This window comes from Falco punctatus (genome assembly GCF_963210335.1).
Source record: "Falco punctatus genome assembly, chromosome: 1".
Taxonomy (NCBI): Eukaryota; Metazoa; Chordata; class Aves; order Falconiformes; family Falconidae; genus Falco; species Falco punctatus.
This window is the reverse complement of record NC_137580.1, coordinates 41,083,495-41,102,219: the sequence shown is the minus strand read 5'-3', so window position 1 is coordinate 41,102,219 and position 18,725 is coordinate 41,083,495. Positions and strand designations below refer to the sequence as shown.

The following is an 18,725-nucleotide window of genomic DNA, read 5'->3' as shown; positions in this document are numbered from 1 at the left end:
TGGCATGGCTAACTCCATTTCTGAGGCTCTCAGCAGATGCCTACCTCACTCCTTATGGGTGGCAGGGGCATGGCAGAGGAAAAGGTCACAGGCAGCTGGCATTGAACAGGAGAGCCAAGGAAATAAGGTGGAAACACCTTCGGGAGAGGAATCATGTAGAGGGAATGGAGGAACAAGGCAGTCACCTGCCCATCACCGAGAAGAGAAGCAATGCAGGGTGGTGGGATGGCCAGGTCACAAAGCCTCTCAATGCCATATGCTGACGCTGTGCAGGACTGTGGTGCTGGCAGGGCTTGCTGAGTGTTTGCAGGCAGGGCTGCCCTGGGTTTGATTTGCCTCATTTGGGCATGGCCAGGAGTGAGCATGTGTCCTTTGGCACCTGTCCTGCCAGCGCGGGGCGCGGCTGCAGGGAGGAAAGCACAGGAGAGGGTCACTGGCAGAGGCTGTTTGCTTGCCCTGGAGATAATTTTGTGGGGGCCTTAGGACAGTCTCCCCAGAGAATGCACTAGAAGATGGGAGATTATTTATTTTATCTTTTTTTTTAATAAGCCGTTTCGGTTGCTTGAGGGTTTTTTCTTCTCTTGATCTTGGTTATATATTTGCTGCTGGACTGAGAGGGGAAAGCTCACACATCAGGAGAAAGAAGTGTTGTTAGAAAAGCTCTTTCTCGTGGAGTTTTACATTACTATGTCTTTTCTTCCAGCTCCTCTGGGGGTCCTTAGGACCACTCCCAGGTGGGCTGTGGGCCCCACAAATACAAGGCAGAGCAGGTAGCCAGGGACCAAGCAGCACAGCACAAGGACACCCCAGGCTGCTCTCCCCACGCTGCCCCCAGAGCTGCCAAGCAATATTAGCATGTCACACATTGATTCCTTCAGCAGCACAAAAAATGCAGCTTTAATGCTGCTGGAACCTGAATAACTGCTCGCAGCTGGCTCAGGTCTCTGTTCATGGCATCCTTGCAGACCTTGCCATCAGTGTCAGAAAGTGGCAGCAGCTTGCTTTGAGAGGAAGGTCCCAGACAGCACTCTGTAGTGCTTATTTCTTCCCAGCTTTGTTTGCTCTGCGTAATTACTAGCACACCAAAGGATATTAGCTCTGGATGTGAGAGTACAGAGAGACTAACTGGTTTCAAATACCAACATTGCAGTTCATTGTAATTAATTAAATGTTGACATGATCCCCAACAAGCAAAACCTTCATTATACTCAATTAAACCCCTTGACACAGATGCTTGACTCATTGTCAGTGCCTCTAATTAAGATCAAATGCATAGAAATTTAGACATCACAGGGTACATGTGTCAAACCCAGGGAAAGATCTCACAATGGGGAATAAAGGGCCACTGCTATTCCCAATTAAAGCAGTTACTGGAACAGACCAACTGTTTCCCAAACAGTTCTTGCACTTATCATCTCTGAAGACCCTCTGTGACATGATGATTTGTACAACTCTTCTGTATTCAAGACCTACTGCATTTTGGAATGGAGTTTGCAGGTGATAGTTGTAGTTTGCAAGGCTAGAAGGGGCTGCTCCAACTACCTACTCTGATTTACAGATGACTGCAACCCTAAGCACCTTGTTCGATAATTTCTTCAGCTCCCTCATTACTCAAAAACAGTTTTCTCCTTAGAAAGACACTCAGCATTAACTCAGGATGGCAAATAATGGAGAATCCATGTCTCTAGTTATGCTCTTTCCAGCTGCTTTCTAGTGTTGCTACTAAAACTGACTGCTTTTTTTCCAGGGTAAATTTATCTAGCTCTAACTTCAAGCCATTACATTTTTCTACCATCCTTGGCTAGGTTAAAGATATGTTTGCTATCAGAAACATCTTCCTCTATAATTCACCACAATGCATGAGCAAGTCACTTCCATTTCTCATGATAATGCCAGTAGATCAAAATCCTTTAATCTCATGCTCTAAGCAAAGTTTTCCAGACTTTTGCACTGTCTTGCAGAGCTCCTTAGAGCATTTTCTCTCTCCTTGACTTCCTTTCTGCACTGTAGGCACCAAAATGGGACATGATTTTCCATACGAGCAACCTCCATTTTTCAGTCTTCCTTGGTCTGGTTGATATATTCCTGTTCTTGGCTTTTTTATGATCTGAGCTTTTGTTTAATGCTCTGTGAAATGCTACTCCTAGGTGGATCACACATGCCTTTTTGCCAGCACCCTTGACAGCCTTTCTGTGAGGGAGGTAGCTGTAAAAGCAAGTCATCAACAATTACTGGAAGTAAAAATATTCTTCTAACGAACTGTTGCACCATGTTCCCATGTGATACTACTGTTCAGGGTGGGCATGAATACTGATCCAGAACTGACAGTATTGCTAATGTAAGCAATACTGGGGTTGGCATTGGGTACCATCATGTTCAGAAGATATTTTCACGTTTAATGCCCATGAGTTTATTGAGAGTTCAATGTGTAACTGCCTTTAAAGCCTGTACCATGACATCCATGTTAAGGATCATCAGGTGGCTTAGCTTCACTCACTCTTACAAGATATTTATCTCTAGGTGCATGTAAGTTGGTAGTCTTGAAGAAGTATATGACTGGTGAAACCATATATGGTTTCAGTTGCCAGGGAAATTGCTCTTTTCAGGGTTATGAATATCTGGAGGCAAAATTTGTAGGGGATCTGCATTGTAGGGAATCTGGTTCCTCTCTCACAGCAAATATAGTCTCATTACCCAGCCAGAGATTCATTGCACAAGAAAATACTGAATACCTCTGCTTGAGGACCTACTGACAAAGGCATCCTGGAGACCCACTGGGAGCCTGCTGTCAGACGCCCAGACTCCCTGCCTTTAGACAACATTGCTGGTGGGAGTGCACAAGCAAAGCAAGTTATATATATACAGCATGGGGGGTTTGTTCCCTTGACATGAGGACCCATCAAAGTCTCCTAAGAGGGAGGTGGCAAGTCAGAAACTCATTGGTGATGATGGAAGAAGAGAAGGTGGTAGTTACCTGGGTTGATTCCTGCCTTGAAAGGGGCTGTCCACAGAAGGAGCACTTTCCTAAGCAAGGGTGGGAAGTCCACTTAGGGTCACTTCCCTGGAATGAGAAGTTAATATGCAAAATTAGCATATCAAAAAGTTAATTAGGAGTTAAGACCACATCAAGACAGGGGGTGCACCGCAGATCTCATGTCTGTTACTTCTGAGCAGTGAGTGAAGAGCAGAGGAGGTGAAAAGTCTTGTTTATCTAATGAAAAGGCAAGAGAGAGGCAGACAGATATCTCATGGGAGATACTCAAATTGCCATGAAAATTACATGCGAATTTCCATCCTTTCCCTTCAGGATCAGAGATTTAAAAAGAAATAGAGATAGGACAGAGATGGAGCAGGAAGCATGTCAGTGGAGAATGAGCCTCATCACCATAATGAAGCACTTTGAGACACTCATCTCTTCTCAGCAGAGATCCCATTGCCCTGTGCAGGTATTTAAATCAGGCAGTGCAGGAAGTTTCTTGCATTCTCTCTCCTGAAATGTGTCCTTAAAACTCCATGTGGCTGTAAAGCTTAAACAAAACCACCATGCTACAATGGTTGGTCTGCTGCTACGTTTCTTGGTCCTCCCCAGCATCATCTTTGTGCTTGTCCCAGGCTCAGCTCTATGGCTTAGACAACCAGGCAGCCAGTTGTTGCCTCTTATGTCATTTTACTTTCTATTCAGCCATGACATTTGGGTGGATTTCTCAGGTAATAAAAATACCAACCATCTATGTTTTCTGGGCTTGTCACCCCTTCCCACCAACAGGTACTGACACCATTGTGCATGGTTATACCATGCCACCAACTCTTCTGGGGACTGCTCTAGTTCAGGCATCACAAGCAGTCTCCTCTCCTAACATGGTGCAGTCTGTCCCATCCAAGGTGCCAAACATATTGTCATGGATCACAAATCCTGGGGTACAAACTTTGTGTGTCCTACAGGCATGCAGGGAACCCCTGCTCAGCATTAGTTAGCAAACACCCCCTTTGGGGACTGGTTTTCCTACCACTCTCTGTTTGTACAGCACCAAACACAAAGTGTGGTCCCCCCATCACATCAGTGCTAGTAAATACAAGGGATCAGGGTCAATTTGTTAGCCATGTGCCTGGCATTGCCACAGCTAAACCCTCCCAAATGGGGATCTGGTACATCCCTTGGCTCTGCTACCCACTGCACCATGTCCAGGACAAAGTCATGCCAGGGACCATGCTAACAGCCTATTGCCCCTCAGTCAAAATGTGGTCTGTTATCCTGTCCCTGTTCGCTGTACCTGCAGAGATATGGCTTAAGTGCATCACTGCCAACTAATCAGATAAGAGATGTACAGCTGGTCACATCAGACAGATGACATGACCCTCCCCATGGAGACAGGGGAAAGGACTGAGTAAAAGGGATCCTTTGCAGGCAACCGGTGCAGCATTAACCAGGAGACTTTATCAGTTAGAGGCTTTATGAAGTTAAGGGCTTCAGGAACTGTCGGGAGCCATGAGGATGTTGTTATCTCACCATTCCTGTTATATTTTTGGAGCCCTGTTACATTGACCCATTGTTTTCTGAGAGAGGGAAAACATCTCCTTTTGACGTGCAATGTTTTCCGAATTTGGTATCAGCTGAAAGGTGGCCTTCAGGGCTGGGGCGAGACAGAGCAACTCTTTGCTATCTTCCCTGAATAATTCCAGGTTGGGTGAGAAGAAGGATATATGAAAAAAAATAATTTAGCTTTCTTTTTTTTTTTTTTGGAAAAAAAAACCCAACAGAAAGACTGAGAATGCAAGCAATGAGAAACTGCAGATTTTTCCTTGCAAGCTATAGCCAGAAGGGCTGTGCCTTGGAGCTGGGTGCGGAAACAGGGCAGGCGTTGGAGGATTTTCCCCTCCAAGCTTGAAAAGAAACAAGAAGTTGGCTGGCTGGTCTTCAATAACCCCTCCAGAGCCTGCAAAGCCAGTCCCAGTTTTTCATCAGAGCTGAAAATATCAACCTCCCCCATTCTTTCTTCTCCACCCTTTCCTCAACAACGTCACAGCACCAGGGTCCAGCGGTGCGGCTCTCTGGAGGATGCTGTTCAGCATCCTTTGCAGCCAGCGACGTCGGGAGGGGGACGCGGGCTGCAAGTGCTGTGGTGCCAGGCTCCATGGCCAGTGACGTGCTGTCTGCCCAAATCTGATATAAACAGAATGTCCTTGGGACCGGCGCAGTGGAAACACTCTGAGGAAGCTCCCACACCTCCCCTTGATAGTGTGTTTTCCAAATATTGGCATCCCGCCACTAGCAAGTTCTCCAGACTCGGGGCCACCAGCGTTACCTGCAATCAGCTTAAGTAAACCTTCCACTGTAGCATCCTTCTAGATCAATGATGCTATCTCTGTTTGGGTCCTGGTGATGCTCACCCAAGGTGAGTTCTGCTCACCTCATGCTGTAAATTAAAGTTAGGACTCATGCATTTTGCTCTGGGGGAGAAGTTTTTCCTGGGTTGGGTTGGACCCAATGAAAAATTGCCTTTTTCCTTTGTGCAGCTCAGATCTGGCCTCGCTGTACATAAAATGCCATGTGTTCCCAGCAGGATTCAGCCCTTCCAAGGCCTACCCCTCAGCCAAATCTGATCTACATATTTACGAGCTTGTAAACAGGACGGGGCGGGTGAGTTCACATTCTTAGAAAACCAAGTGCAGAGAAAAGAACTTCTGAGTTGGAAAAACAAAGAGTAGTCTTGGGTCTGACCCAGCAAACACAGTGGTTTTTCCAAGACTTGGATGACTTGCTTGAGAATCATTCCCCTCCACAGGATTTCCCAAGCTTGCTCTTTAGTTGGAAAAAATACACGTTCCCAATGTTTTGGACCAGAGTGGAAGAGACAGCTTGATAGAAAGGAGCATTTTATCTTGGAGGTGAGTTGAAGCCAGGTTTCTGTTTACAGTGGCCACAGAGGAACAGTAGCCACTGGCAAAGGGAGGTGTAAGGAAGCTGTTAAAAGGCATTGCACAGAAGAGGCCGGTTGGAGCGTTCACCACAAAGCGCCCTTGTGTCTGCCAACAAATGTGAGAACCAGTAGTCTAGAACAGTGGTTCCTAAACTCTGGTCTCCAGATATTGATGGTCCATGAAGGTTTGGTAAATGGTTCATGGAAAACCAGATTTTAAGGAAGCCAGCCAGTCTGCAAAAAAAGATTATTTTTTTGATTCAGAAAAGCTGGAGAACCACTGGTCTGAAACGCTGTGCTGTGTCCATTCACTATTTACAGATACAGAAGCAGACAGCTTTTTGTGGCAAGGGCTGAAGAAACATTTTTGCTGTCTTCTTGCAAAAAAAAACCACCTTTGATGATATTCCATGAAATATGTAGGTCAAAAGTGTTATCACAGGACTAAGTCACAGCAATGCTTCTACTAACTTACCCAACTTGCTGGGAAGTTTGTCATTGCTTCTCTCGTCATAACACCTAGGGTTTTCTCTAGTAGATTATTGTGATGAATCTTCAGCTGACCCTCCAGAGTCCTTTTTGGCACCTCTCTTGCTTGGCTGTTGGCATTTATTCTTAGTTCAGTATGTACGTAAGTTCTCTGCCCTCTATACACAATATTTTCATCTCTTTAAGTAATAATGCTGATGATCATGAAGTTTTTGTTGATTTCTTGGAGTAGTCCATGGAAGGAACATTTAAGAGAGAATGTGATGCAGTATTTCCAAATATCAATTAGATGTTACATTACCGTAAGGTGCGTGGGGAACCTCTCCCAACATTTGTCCCTTCCACAGTCTGCAACCTCCACCTGCCTGAGAGCATCAATTCTTCCCTCTGTTTATCTCAGACTTCGAAAGCTAAACCCTGTAAGATGGATTCAGGCTATATCAGGACAGTGTCTCAGCTGGCTGGTCAGCCATTGAAATGCCTGGGCAAAAGACTGAAACACTGATCCACTGGAATCCTAATGCGAGGTGCCTGGGACCCCAAAGAGGTAGAAATTCCCTCATAACCCACACACCACCTTTTACAGGGGGGTTTGGCCAGACAGGAACGTGAAGGTTATATTCCTAACCAACCCCACAGTGAATTTGCCTCCACTCCAGAGAAATCCCATGTAAGAATTTATTTTCCTGACTAATCCTGCAGCCCATCATGAAGAGAATAGAAACCTGTGGCAGGCACTGATGGTAGTGATGGCCTTTGGTGTTGGATAGCTGTGCTTGGGTCTTCTTAAGAGGCAGCACTTGAGGCAATTCTTCGTGTCACAGAGTGAGGAGAAGAAGGCTTCTGGCTGTGGTGGGGGTGACCTCCTGCACTCCCAAACCAACTACCACAAGACTCCAAAGTAGCCAACCTCCCTTGCTTCTCTGTGCATAATAAAAGCACTGGATTAAAGGTCTTTGTGGCTGTGACACTGGCTTGGCACAACACAGGTTTGCTTGGGAGATCATAGGTCAAAGCCCAAGGTAACTTGTCACCAGTTGTATGAGACTCATTTTGCTGAGGTGGATTTGTGCTAGAGTAAAAAAGCCAGCTATCCAGGGCTCAATTCATTAGCCTAAACACCAGTCTTTAGTGCCATCTGAACCACCCCAGCATCTCTGAGGCACCTGCACAGGTCTGGCTGACATGAGACAATTTACCAAAGACCTACATTCTTCTGAAACATTACCAGTACACCAGGATACACCAGGCTGTCTAGAATGGCTCTAGCCTCCTATATTTAACCAGCTGCATCACACCAGTGAGACAGCAATTCAAGCAGCAGAAAGGTAAGAACATAGCCTCCTGCTGTGAAACGTTATGGTCCACCGAAAGAGAGCATTACGCAAGCCAGCAGTTAAGGACAAAGTTATCCAAGCCCAAGAACTTACACAGTTTGCCATCATGCTGTTTGAGTCATGGGTAAACTCACACAGGATTTGAATAAGAAGCATCTCTGATAATTGTTATTTGCAACCTATGCCTATGGTTGGACCTCTGTCCACGAGATGTCCTTCCTATGGCTTACTTCTGCTGCAACTGGCAGATAGTCAGCTCATCCATAAATGCTTCCCTTCCCCGAGGACTGGTCATACCATCTGTGTTACCCAGAAGCGTGGCCGAGATGCTGTGGTGTGGAGAAGAGACTCCTAGGCTTGGATGCAGCAAGACTTTCATGCTCAGGATGCTCCCCCGTTGGCAGGACGAGAGCCACGGGAGTGCTCCTCTCTGAATGACAAGCTGGTTTTTACATCGCCTGGAGGGAACCTAGCAACCCCACAAGACCATTGTGTGCATTCAGATCCTGAGCCAGACGGAAATTTTCTTTTCAAAGACAGCCCCAAGCGTGTCTCCTCTGTTGAACCATCCAGGCAAGAATCTCACTGTGCTCTCTGCCATGCTCACTCTAACATCAGCACATGGATTCCAGTCTCCTTCCTGCTCAGGCAGCAAGACAAGAGCTTTTGACATGCGACTCAGTTACCCTGACTTTTTCCTTTTCTCAGGAGACTTTTTCTTTCTTTTTTTTTCTTCATTTGCATCTGCCAAATAAGAGCCTTCCTGATATCTCCCTTTGGATTTGCCAGATTGGCCAATCTTCCAGGCTTTTTTTTTTTGCCTTCCTGATTTTATTTATATCCTTTTGCTGAGTCTCATGATTTTAAGATTGGTTTTAAAGCCCTCTTTGGGGCTGGAGTCAGGCTATTATCATTAAGGAACAGGCACTTGGATACACATATAGCATTGCAAAAATATTACCTTTAAGGGACTCTGTACCAGAAGCTAGATAATATTTTTTAATTCTCTGACTCATTTTCAAAGCCCTTCTTCCTACTGACTGATGTATTCAGCATTGTCTGTGGCTCTGAATCTGCTGCCCTTTATGGAGGGTCTTTATGGAGGATGCACTTTGTGGAGGATGAACCGAGCAGCTAAAAAGGCTGCTCCTGGGCAGGGCAGTGCTGACAGGAGTGATGGACAGCTTGGTTTGAGGGCATGGGGAGGATAATGCCTAACACCAAGCTTGGGGCTACCAAGCCCTCTGTACAGTCCCCTTCCAGCACTGAACCAGCCACGCTCTTCACCACAGAGTAAGCAAAATACTCATGGTAATGGGCTCATCAGGTGGCCCAGGATTAATGGTCAGCAGCAGTCCTTACACAGAGCCTAAGTCCTGGTTTCATCATAGGCATGTGGAAGCTGACGGGACAGCATTGCCTTCCACAATGGAGAGATTTGGTCCTGCTCCTCATTCCCTGATGAAAGCATTGCTTTAACCCTTTTAAAAGCTTTGTGATAGAGTGAACTTAGTTTGCAGTATGCAAGAGCAGGTGTGGTTTCAAAATCTCTCTCCTTTTCCTCTGCCTAGTCCTGGCTGGGTAGGGTCCACAGAGCTCCTGTTAAAAATTAAGAAGCAGGGAAAAACTCATAGAATCATGGAACACCATGTTGGAAGGGATCTCAAGGATCATCTGGTCCAACCTTCCTTGGCAAAAGCAAGGTCTAGACAAGATGGCCCAGCACCCTGTGCAGCCAAATCTTAAATGTGCCCCATGTTGGGGAATCCACCACTTCACTGGGGAGATTATTCCAGTGGCTGGTTGTTCTCATTGCTTAAGTGACCCATATATTACTTTTTTGGCCTTATCATCTTGGTTTGGACATTGGCAGCAGATGCTGCTGTAAGATCCCCCTTGGAGACAACTTCTCTGATCTTAACACAGAGGCATTTGATAGGAGTTCCTCAATCACTGTAGCTGACTTCCATACATTAAAGGTTCTCCTTACCACAGAGCACAACTCCTCCTCCTCTTCTTCCCTTTCTTTACAAAACGGTCTATAGCCATTCATTGCCATCCTCTTGTCATGTGAGTTGTCCCACCAGGTTTCAGTTATTTCTATGATATCATGACTTTCTGAGCCTGGAGCTCCAGTTCCTCCTGTTTGTTCCCCAGGTGCTGTGCATTGGTATACATACACTTGAGGTGGTTGGTCTTCTGGTTCTCTTCTTGGGAGGCAGCTAAGGAACATTTGTTGCTGCTCTGGTTGGCCTGGCTTATTCCTCAGTTGCAATAGTGTGAGTGTTGCCACTTTGGACCCCACCCCCCAAAGCCTTCAGTTTAAAGCCCACTTCACCAAGTTGGCCAGCCTGCTGCCAAAGATTCCCTTGCCTTTACTAGACAGATGGATCCCATCCCTCCCGAACAGGCTATAGTAATCAAAGAATGTTCCATTGCCATAAAAGCCAAAACCTTCATGACAGCACCATCCACAAAGTCAGAAGTTGATCTGCATTATACTTCTATTCCTGAGTGCACCCTTTCCTCTGACTGGTAGATTGGAAGAAAAGATAACTTGGGCACCGATACTTTTTGCTTGCACCCTAAGGGCTTTGTAGCCTTCCTTGATTCTGCCCAGGTTCCAGCTTGCAATGTCATTCATGCCCACGTGAAAGAGCAGCAGAAGACAGTAATCTGTACTCTTGACAAGTTCTGGCAGCCTCTGGCAACATGTTGGACCTTAGCTCCTGGGAGGTACCGTACCTCACGTGCCTCCCCATCACGCTGGCAGATGAGAGCCTCGGTGCCCCTTAACAGAGCGACCCACTATGAGCACTCAACATTTATTTTTGCAGTATCCACTGTGTGCTTCTGGTACAATTTCTCCTTGCAGACCTTGCTCAGAGCTGTCTACAGCTGTTAAAGCTTCATATCTGGTTCTGGTTGTGATACTGTAGGGTAGGAACTGAAGCAGAGTCCTGATTTTGTGGGCCACCAGGATCCAAAGTGCCTCATTCTCTGGTGTGGTGCCTCATCCTGTCATGTGGCGGGCACTACAGGAGCACGGCTTTGAAAACACCTCTCTCTGTGTGTCTTGGTCCTTCTAATACCACACAGCCTTTTAACTGTTTTCTACAACTTGGCCACCTGACATAACAGATCATCAACCTGTGCACGTCTTTTGCAGGTGCTTACCTTTTCTGCAGGAGAAGGGTCTGCCCACTTGTTTCAACCTACCCTCTGTACTGAGTTCCATCTAGGTGGAAGTGTCAGACATCTCAGGGGCTTCCTCTGTAGAAACACTGGGTTTAACTCTGATGAGTACCCACCATCCTGGCAGAAACCTAGAGTGCTTCCCTGGGCTGTGGGGGCTACCAGCAGGGTACATGGCCCTTCTCACGAGACCTTCTGCACCAACAGGGGTGCAAACTGCGACACCCTCTCTGTGCGCCCTCTCAATCCCTGCTCACAGTACTCCTCTTAATCCTGATCCTGCTGACATATATACTTCAAAAGGATGGCTTTGTCATCATGCCACAGGGTTGACAGCAATCCCTTCCTGACCCGTGTTCACACCCAGGGCTCTATATATCAACCCCTCTACCCTAGCAGGCCACAATCTCTTAATTATTCCTTCATTAGCTTGAGCACAACTTTCTCCTTTATAGATCCCTAATGAAGGATGCAATGCAGTATATTCAGTTCAGAGCAACGAAGTTTTGTGCATGGTGCTAGCATGGGACACCCAGGTCCTCGGAAGGAGAATGTAATGTAATGACCTTCTGGGGATACGCTGCTGCTTTCAGCTATGTGCCCCCAGCCAAAGGGCCAGTGCCTTTCCAAGAAACCTGGCATATTGAACCTTCTGTGCGTCCCCTCACCTGCCTATAGTAGCATCACACTCTAAACAGTATCCAGCAAATGACAATTTTAACTACCACTTGCTCAGGAACCAAGCAAACTACTAGGGGTCAGCAATCCTGCTGAAAAAATAAAAGAGAAAATAGAATGTTTATGGCCACAAGCCCCCAGAGCAAGGGCAGTAGAGCAGACTAGAGCAAAGTACTTTCGAGCACCTGGTCCAAAGCCTCTCTTGGGCTCCATGCAGTGTCCCAGTGTCCCTACAACATAATTACTTTTTTGTAGAGTTGTGAATCTCTGGAAGAGCAGGGTGTGTTGTGTGGCAGCCCACCAGAGCGGATCTTCAGTCTGAAACAGACGCTTTGCATTGCATGACCTGTGATGTGGCATGAGGGTATATGGAGGTAATTTAAGGGTGCAGAGCCTGCTGGGACAATGTTGGAGGACTGCATTGGCAGGTCCTTATGGCTTTTTGGGAATGGTCTCTGGAGTGAACTGTTCCCTGGACCACATTTATGTGGCGAGGTCTAGCTGGACCATGCTAAGCAAATTAGCAGTGTGCACAATCCAAGGCTCGAAATTACGTTGTTGGCTTTCTGTTGGGTAAAGGTGTAGATGCTCTTGTGTGACTCTTCATTATTTCACCCTTCACCACTGTGGGAGGCTCACTGGTGAAATTCTTCCAGTGATGAGAGTTCTGTCCTGCACAGGAGAAAAACTGATGCTTGGGAAGTTACGGAAGTTCCTCCTAAGAGAAGAGGACACCACCTCTTGCCAATGACATTTAGGGTGAAATCCATCAGGAGTAACCTTGGATGCCCATGATGTGGTTGCCCATGAGCCAGGAGTCTGGGTCCAGTCATCTGAGACCTAGTGTGATCCATCTGCTCGGTACAGACTTACACTTACAACGAGATGGGTCGCTCCATTCTCACTGCAGTCTACCGACTAAACCATTGACGGTAAGAGGAGCCCAGAGACCTGCTCAGATACTTAAATTCAGTTAGGTGATTCACGTAAGAGACCCACATTTTTCAGGAAATGTGATGCCACAGAAACACTGTTATGGCAGTGACTCCCATCAGGGATCCAGATTCACAGGACTGCTTTGAGAAAAGCTCCAACATGAGATTTGAGAGGAATGAAGGGCATTTTCAAAGCCCTACTGATGTGCTGCAACTTAGAGGAAAGCTTTGGAGACATCACTAGAAACATACTGTCTAGAGGTCAGGGGACAGCTTCGGGGACCTTGAATTAGTCCAGTGAATGAGCAGAACGAGGCTCTGCTGCATTATCCTTCTCATGCTGACAAGCAGACCTCACTCAGACCTCAGCTTTGAGATCCTGCTTGAGAGTACTGGTGTTTTTCAGAGCCCTTGACACACACAAGACTGGTCTCTCCCACCTTTGCAACCTCCCCACCACCCCCAGACTAAACCATGCTTCCTTGAGCCCCACCACCCCACAGGCTGCCCTCCCTCCTCATGGGGACCTCGCACGCCAGATAAGGACATCCCACCATGGGCTGTGGTATGGCCAGATGCTCCATGGGATCGCCTTTCCAACCATCAACTTGGGTCAACGTGACAGTGCCTAGAAGGTCAGCAATGGGCAGGGGAGGGGTAACTTCTCCCCGCTTTACTTCTCAGCCAGGTCAGAGTGTAGAAGATGGAGCAAGCAAGCATGCCTGTGCTCAGAGAGGCACGCAGGCAGCTTGCTGGAGTTTTCACTGGCATGACGGAAGCTTTCGTTTATCTGTGACATTGTTTATGTGGGGTTGGCTGGAAGGCTCACAGGCCTGAGGAATTCTACCCGATATCCCAACGCCATCGTCCTCTAGGGAAAACGCCGGAGTCACTGCGAACATGCTGTCCTCCTCCCTACGCCAAGCAGCTCTTGGATCCATGCTAGGAGGGCAGTGAACTCCCTCATCACTCCAAGACACACCACCAGCTGCAAGGAGGTGTTAACCCTCTAGGGACCCTGGTACGCCTACAGATGCCGAGTGGAGGTGGTCAGTAATGGATGGAGGAGAAGGCTGGGAAACAGAAGCTGAGACTCCCAGTCCCCCACACAGGCAGAAATCCTTGCTGATCTCCAGCCCGTTCTCCCATAGCTTAGCAGTCACATGAAGGAGGTTGTCCATCATGGGGGCCTGGGAAGGAGTTGGCAAGGAGGGGTGCAAGCTGTGTAGTGAGCAGAAAGTGGCAGATCTTGATGACTTCAGACCAGATTTAATGAATTCACTTTGTAAGAGCCAGGAAAAAAGAAGAGACCAACTATTTCTTTGGCCAGGAGAACCCACAGTGAGCTTCAGCAGCTGTGGTACCTCTTATGTTAGGGGTTTTCCTATACCAGCTGCAATTCTCTTGACTTGCTGCTCTGATGCATCTTGCGGGGGGATCCTCAGACCCCTCCTGGCCCTTGAGGCCACATTCAGAAGAAGCTCATGTGATGGGACACCTGTCCCCACCACAGGCCTAATCCTATATATGGATTTCTGGAGCTTCCTCACTGAAGAACATGAGTAGTTTGCACCTTGGGAGATGTTTTGCATGAGTTTGGCCATTTTTTAGCATCCACAGCCTCCTCCTGCAGGGATGCCCACAGCTGAGCAACATGCTGTGAGATGAACCATCTCCTCCTCTTTGCTTTTAACCTACCACCCGCTGGTCTCCACCTCCTGTGATGCCACTTGTAGCAGAAAAGGTAGTGAATAAACCTCCCTATTTACCTTCTCCATGGCATTCCACCAACACCTGCAAGGTCCAGCCCTCCATAAGCTATTTTTGTCCAGGGCCATTCCTGCTACAAAGCCCACACCAAGCAACAGCAAGGCCCCTTGTCAGCAGGAACAACCCTGCCAGTCCCCATATTCCCCATTCAAGGTGGGAGGGCATTGGGGCATGACTTTGGCACTTTGTTTTTCCCACCTGCTGTCACATCTGCACCATTTTTGCGCCACGGACTATTCAGGACATGCTGTAAAGCAGGGACCTTTTAAAACAAAGATGCTCTTTGCCAACTGCGGCAGAAAGCAAGCCTGCTCACAGATTCTGGCTGCGTACTGGGAACCAGGGCCAGAATTTAGATTGGACCGGATCCATTTTCATTTGTGCATTTGTCTTTTTTCTTGCTTTGCTTTTTTTTTTTTTTTTTTTTTTTGAGTGTTGAACACTGGGACCAGCAACTCTCCAAACAATCCAGTGATATCACCTTCAAGTGAGTCATGGGGAGGGCAGGGTGGAGAAGTGCACACAAGGAAAGATCATGAGATTGTGCTCAAACAACCTAAACCCCCCCTGGAATATGTGTTTGGATATGTGGAGGGAAGATTGCAGCCCCTAACCACCCAACACAGGGTGTTGCATGCCTGTGGCTGCAGAGATTTGTACCTAGCTGTTTTTTCCCCAGATAGGAGCAGGGTAACATTAACTAGGAAAAAGAATGTATAGGCACACACACACAGCAAACACACACATATGCATGTCCTGCACATACACACATGCTGGAAGAAGAGCAAATAAATTATTTGTTTGCTTTCACTTCAGAGCACATACTTTATTGGCTCAACTTTTGCACCATCAAAAAAATGAAATTCAGTCTTCAAATCACATTTAGTTTGTGAGTCCAGGAACTTTGCACAGTGCAGACAAGCTTTTCCTGAGCTCCCCTGCAACTTTCTTAATTTCTTAATGACCCTGAAGATAATTATCTAGGGTTACAACAGGACCTGCAACCCTTGCTCAGACTCAGCTCTACCACTAGGATTCAGATTTGCAAGATGTGGAATGACCTTTTATAAGACGACAAAAGTTATAAAGGTCCCAAATGGACTTTCAACCCCCCAGCAGTATTATTATAAAATTTTTATTTATTAGAAGACAAAATCCTCAGCAGGATCTCCATAAGCCAACATGGAGCCTTCTCAGCAAGGCAGTGGGAAATATGAAGGATGAGGCTCTGCATCCCACTCTACCTTGGAGCATCCTACACTGAGATACAACCAGGATCCTCCATCAACCAGGACAGCGAGCATCACTGAGTGGACAGTCAGGGTGGAGAAGGGGCACCTCAGAGGTCTGTCTCTACTCCCCAGGTTGTCTTGTGTCTCATGTGTGGATTTGATTAGGTTGGGTGGAGACTTCCCTGCTGGTAGCACTACCCCCACAAGCAGCAGCCCTGTTCAAGCACAGCAAGGGCAAGCCAGGCCTCCGTTGTCCTTTCTCTAAGTCCCAGATGCTCCAGCATGGCAGGCAGTTGCCAGATCCCAGCATACATACTGTACATAATGTTGGTGATCACCACACCAAGACCACCCTACAGGTGGATGTCCCCAAGGTAGGTGTCACTACCTTCTCCTTTAGAAAGTACACCAAGCTTTGCCACGAAGCATTGAGCTGGATGCCCAAAACACGTGTCCAGAGGGCTGATTTTGAGTGAGTAGGAAGAGCTCCTCTTTGAAACAAGAACAGGTTTCACAAACTTGTGCTGTGGCACAGGTAATACAGTACTTGGGCTTGCTGTTCTTTGATGTTGCCCTGTTCCGGCTTTGATTCTTTTGGGGCCAGATCATCAAAAAGTGCTCTTATACTGAGGTATCAGGCTAAAGTGCTGGTGCATCACTCTGTGTTGCTGTATCTGATGTTTTACTCCCATCTTCTGTTTCTGGACCTTTGACACATCCATGTGTTTCCTGAACTCTTCAAGTGTCCATTACTCAGTACTGTCTTCCACACATCTCAACAACATCCATGCTCCTGCACAGTAACTGCTACAACAGCCCAGGTCAAAACCCCTCCCTCTCAAAATATCATTGCATATTCGTGTGTATGAAAGCAAGAGCTAATTTCTTCCATTCTTTACACATTCCTTTAATAAGACCCCACCACCCTTCCTCACATGCAGCCTCCCAGCACCTATCAAGAGAGCCTGATGCTCTAGCAGGTGCAAATTCACCAGCCAAGGACCTTATTCTGGGGACTCCCTGTCTAGTTCTGTTCATCCCAGTGTGATCAAATGGGGAAACTGTGGATGCACTCAGTACACATCTCTTCCAAGAGGCACGCTTATTTGCATGGTAATGAGGCCCTTGTCTTCAGATGTACACAAGGTTCTAGCCAAAGATGAAATGCAGAGAATTCGTAGCTTTTTTTTTTCTTTCTTTTAAATTTGTGGGGTTTATCTGGATGCAAAAGACAGAGCATGCAGTACAGAAACCGCATTGTGCAATGAACTGCTAAACACTAGATGCAAGTTATTATTTTAACAACCATCAGGCTGTTTAAGCAAGCACCAATCTCTTAAGTAGCCTGGCTCAAGCATAATTACCAGCCTCATTTCTAAATAGACCCTTCTTTTATTTGCTTTGTTACCATAGCTTTTTGTTTTCTTTTCCTCTCTCTTAACATTAAAAAGGCCACATAAAGATGCGACTCCTCTGAGAACTCAGGGCGCTGCAAAACAGGGGTCACAGCAACACTGTAAAAGAGCCCCTTTCTCCAGAGGGGAAACTGAGGCATGAAACCTCTCCCCAACGAGGGAATGAGCAGGATTACATGCTTCATGAAGTCCTTCACCTGTCTTGGCCCCAAATGTTCACACTGAGCTAGAGCACGGTCAAGCAGGGACAAGGCAATTCCTTAGGGCTGAGCCAGGGCTTGCCTTGCAGAGAGCAGGGGGCTCTGGGCAGAGGCTGCTGCCCGGGCAGGATGGGGACAGGGTGGGTCTGGGCAGGAGAACAGCCACCTGCTATTGCCAGGACCTGAGACTGAAGAGAGGAATTGATGCTGGACTTGGAAAGCCACCGCTGGTCGACTTTGCCCAAAGCATTGTAGCTCCAGGGTGCGGGTTGGGGGTGGTGCGAGAGAGGGGGAAGGCTCAAAGCCACAGCTGGATGGAGGACAGAGGAAATGCTACGTGCAGTGCAAAGGGGGGTTGTCCCCTGCACCACTGGGGGTTTTAAAAACTCCTAGCTAAACACTCGGGGTGGTGTTTCTGCTGTGGTTAGAATTGGATGGGGTGATTCCAACAGCCTAGCACCAACCCATAAAGCTCACCACTGTCCCAGAAAGAATAAACCCTTTTAATCAAAAACAACCAAGGTGGGGTCATTGCCTCTACAAAACTTAACCCCGGCATGAGTGCTCTGTTCAAAGCCACAGGCTGCAACACCAGCATCTGCTCATTGAACGGCACATGCCACCCCTTCCCATGATGGGCCCGGGTCTTCCCGGCGCAGACACACCAGTCCTGCTCACTGTCCTTATTTCATTGCCTCCTTCAGCACGTTCTGACAGCCGTCACATACTCCAGCCTTATAGCTTGGGTTAGCCTTAAGCAGATATTTAAGCTGCATGGCTGCATCTGTGCTTTCCCTGCCTAACCATCAGAAAATGCTGAGATCTGTCTTCTCCCTCGTCCCCATGATGGAATAGCCCATGTACCTAATGCTGAGTCTGGCTGTAATTTCTAAACTTTTTAGGGAGGGGAGTAAGAAAGCTTGGCTGAAACCAGTGCTCTGGGTTTCTTGGATGATGGTTTTTCTCCAGCAAACAGCTTGGGGACCTTTTCTGTAGTGTCAGTCCCGAATTTCTGGCTCCTGGCACCGGCTTTACTGTTTTGACACCAGGCTTTTGAGCACAGAGCAAATAATAACGATATCCAGAGCTAATGTTATTTACTAAAATACAAATTAGCGCTCAGTCACATGGCGGCACAATTTGTCATCCAGAGCTAAAATTAAAAGAAATTAAGGCTGAGTCAGAAAGTTGTTTCAGATGAGTGGGGAAGGCTGTGGTGGGCCATGTGGGAGCAACACTGACATCTTGTGGCTGCCAAAAAGATCTCCAGCTTTTTCACCAGGAAAACCACCAGGAACCTCTAGCACAAAAGCATTGACAGGGGTTGGAGAGGACAAAAGAGTTTTCGAGTAGCAGGTACAAGCTGGGAGCAGTGGATGTTACCTAAGCCCACTTCAAGAGTCCACCTTAGCATCACTGCAAAATTTGAACAGAGGGTGGGTGACAATGATGACCCAAAATACATGTGTAGGAGATGAAGGGGTGTTGCTCTTCCATCAGTGTCAGCAACAGGGTTGTATCCATCCTTGTACGTGGTAGTGGTGAACTGTACAGTG

General features: G+C 47.2%; 1 protein-coding gene across 1 annotated transcript in view; it reads left to right on the top strand.

The window, feature by feature from the left end:
- The window catches only part of ADRA1D (adrenoceptor alpha 1D), an 85,619-nt gene that overhangs the window by 61,139 nt on the left and 5,755 nt on the right, over nt 1-18,725 (top strand). The window lies entirely within an intron of this gene.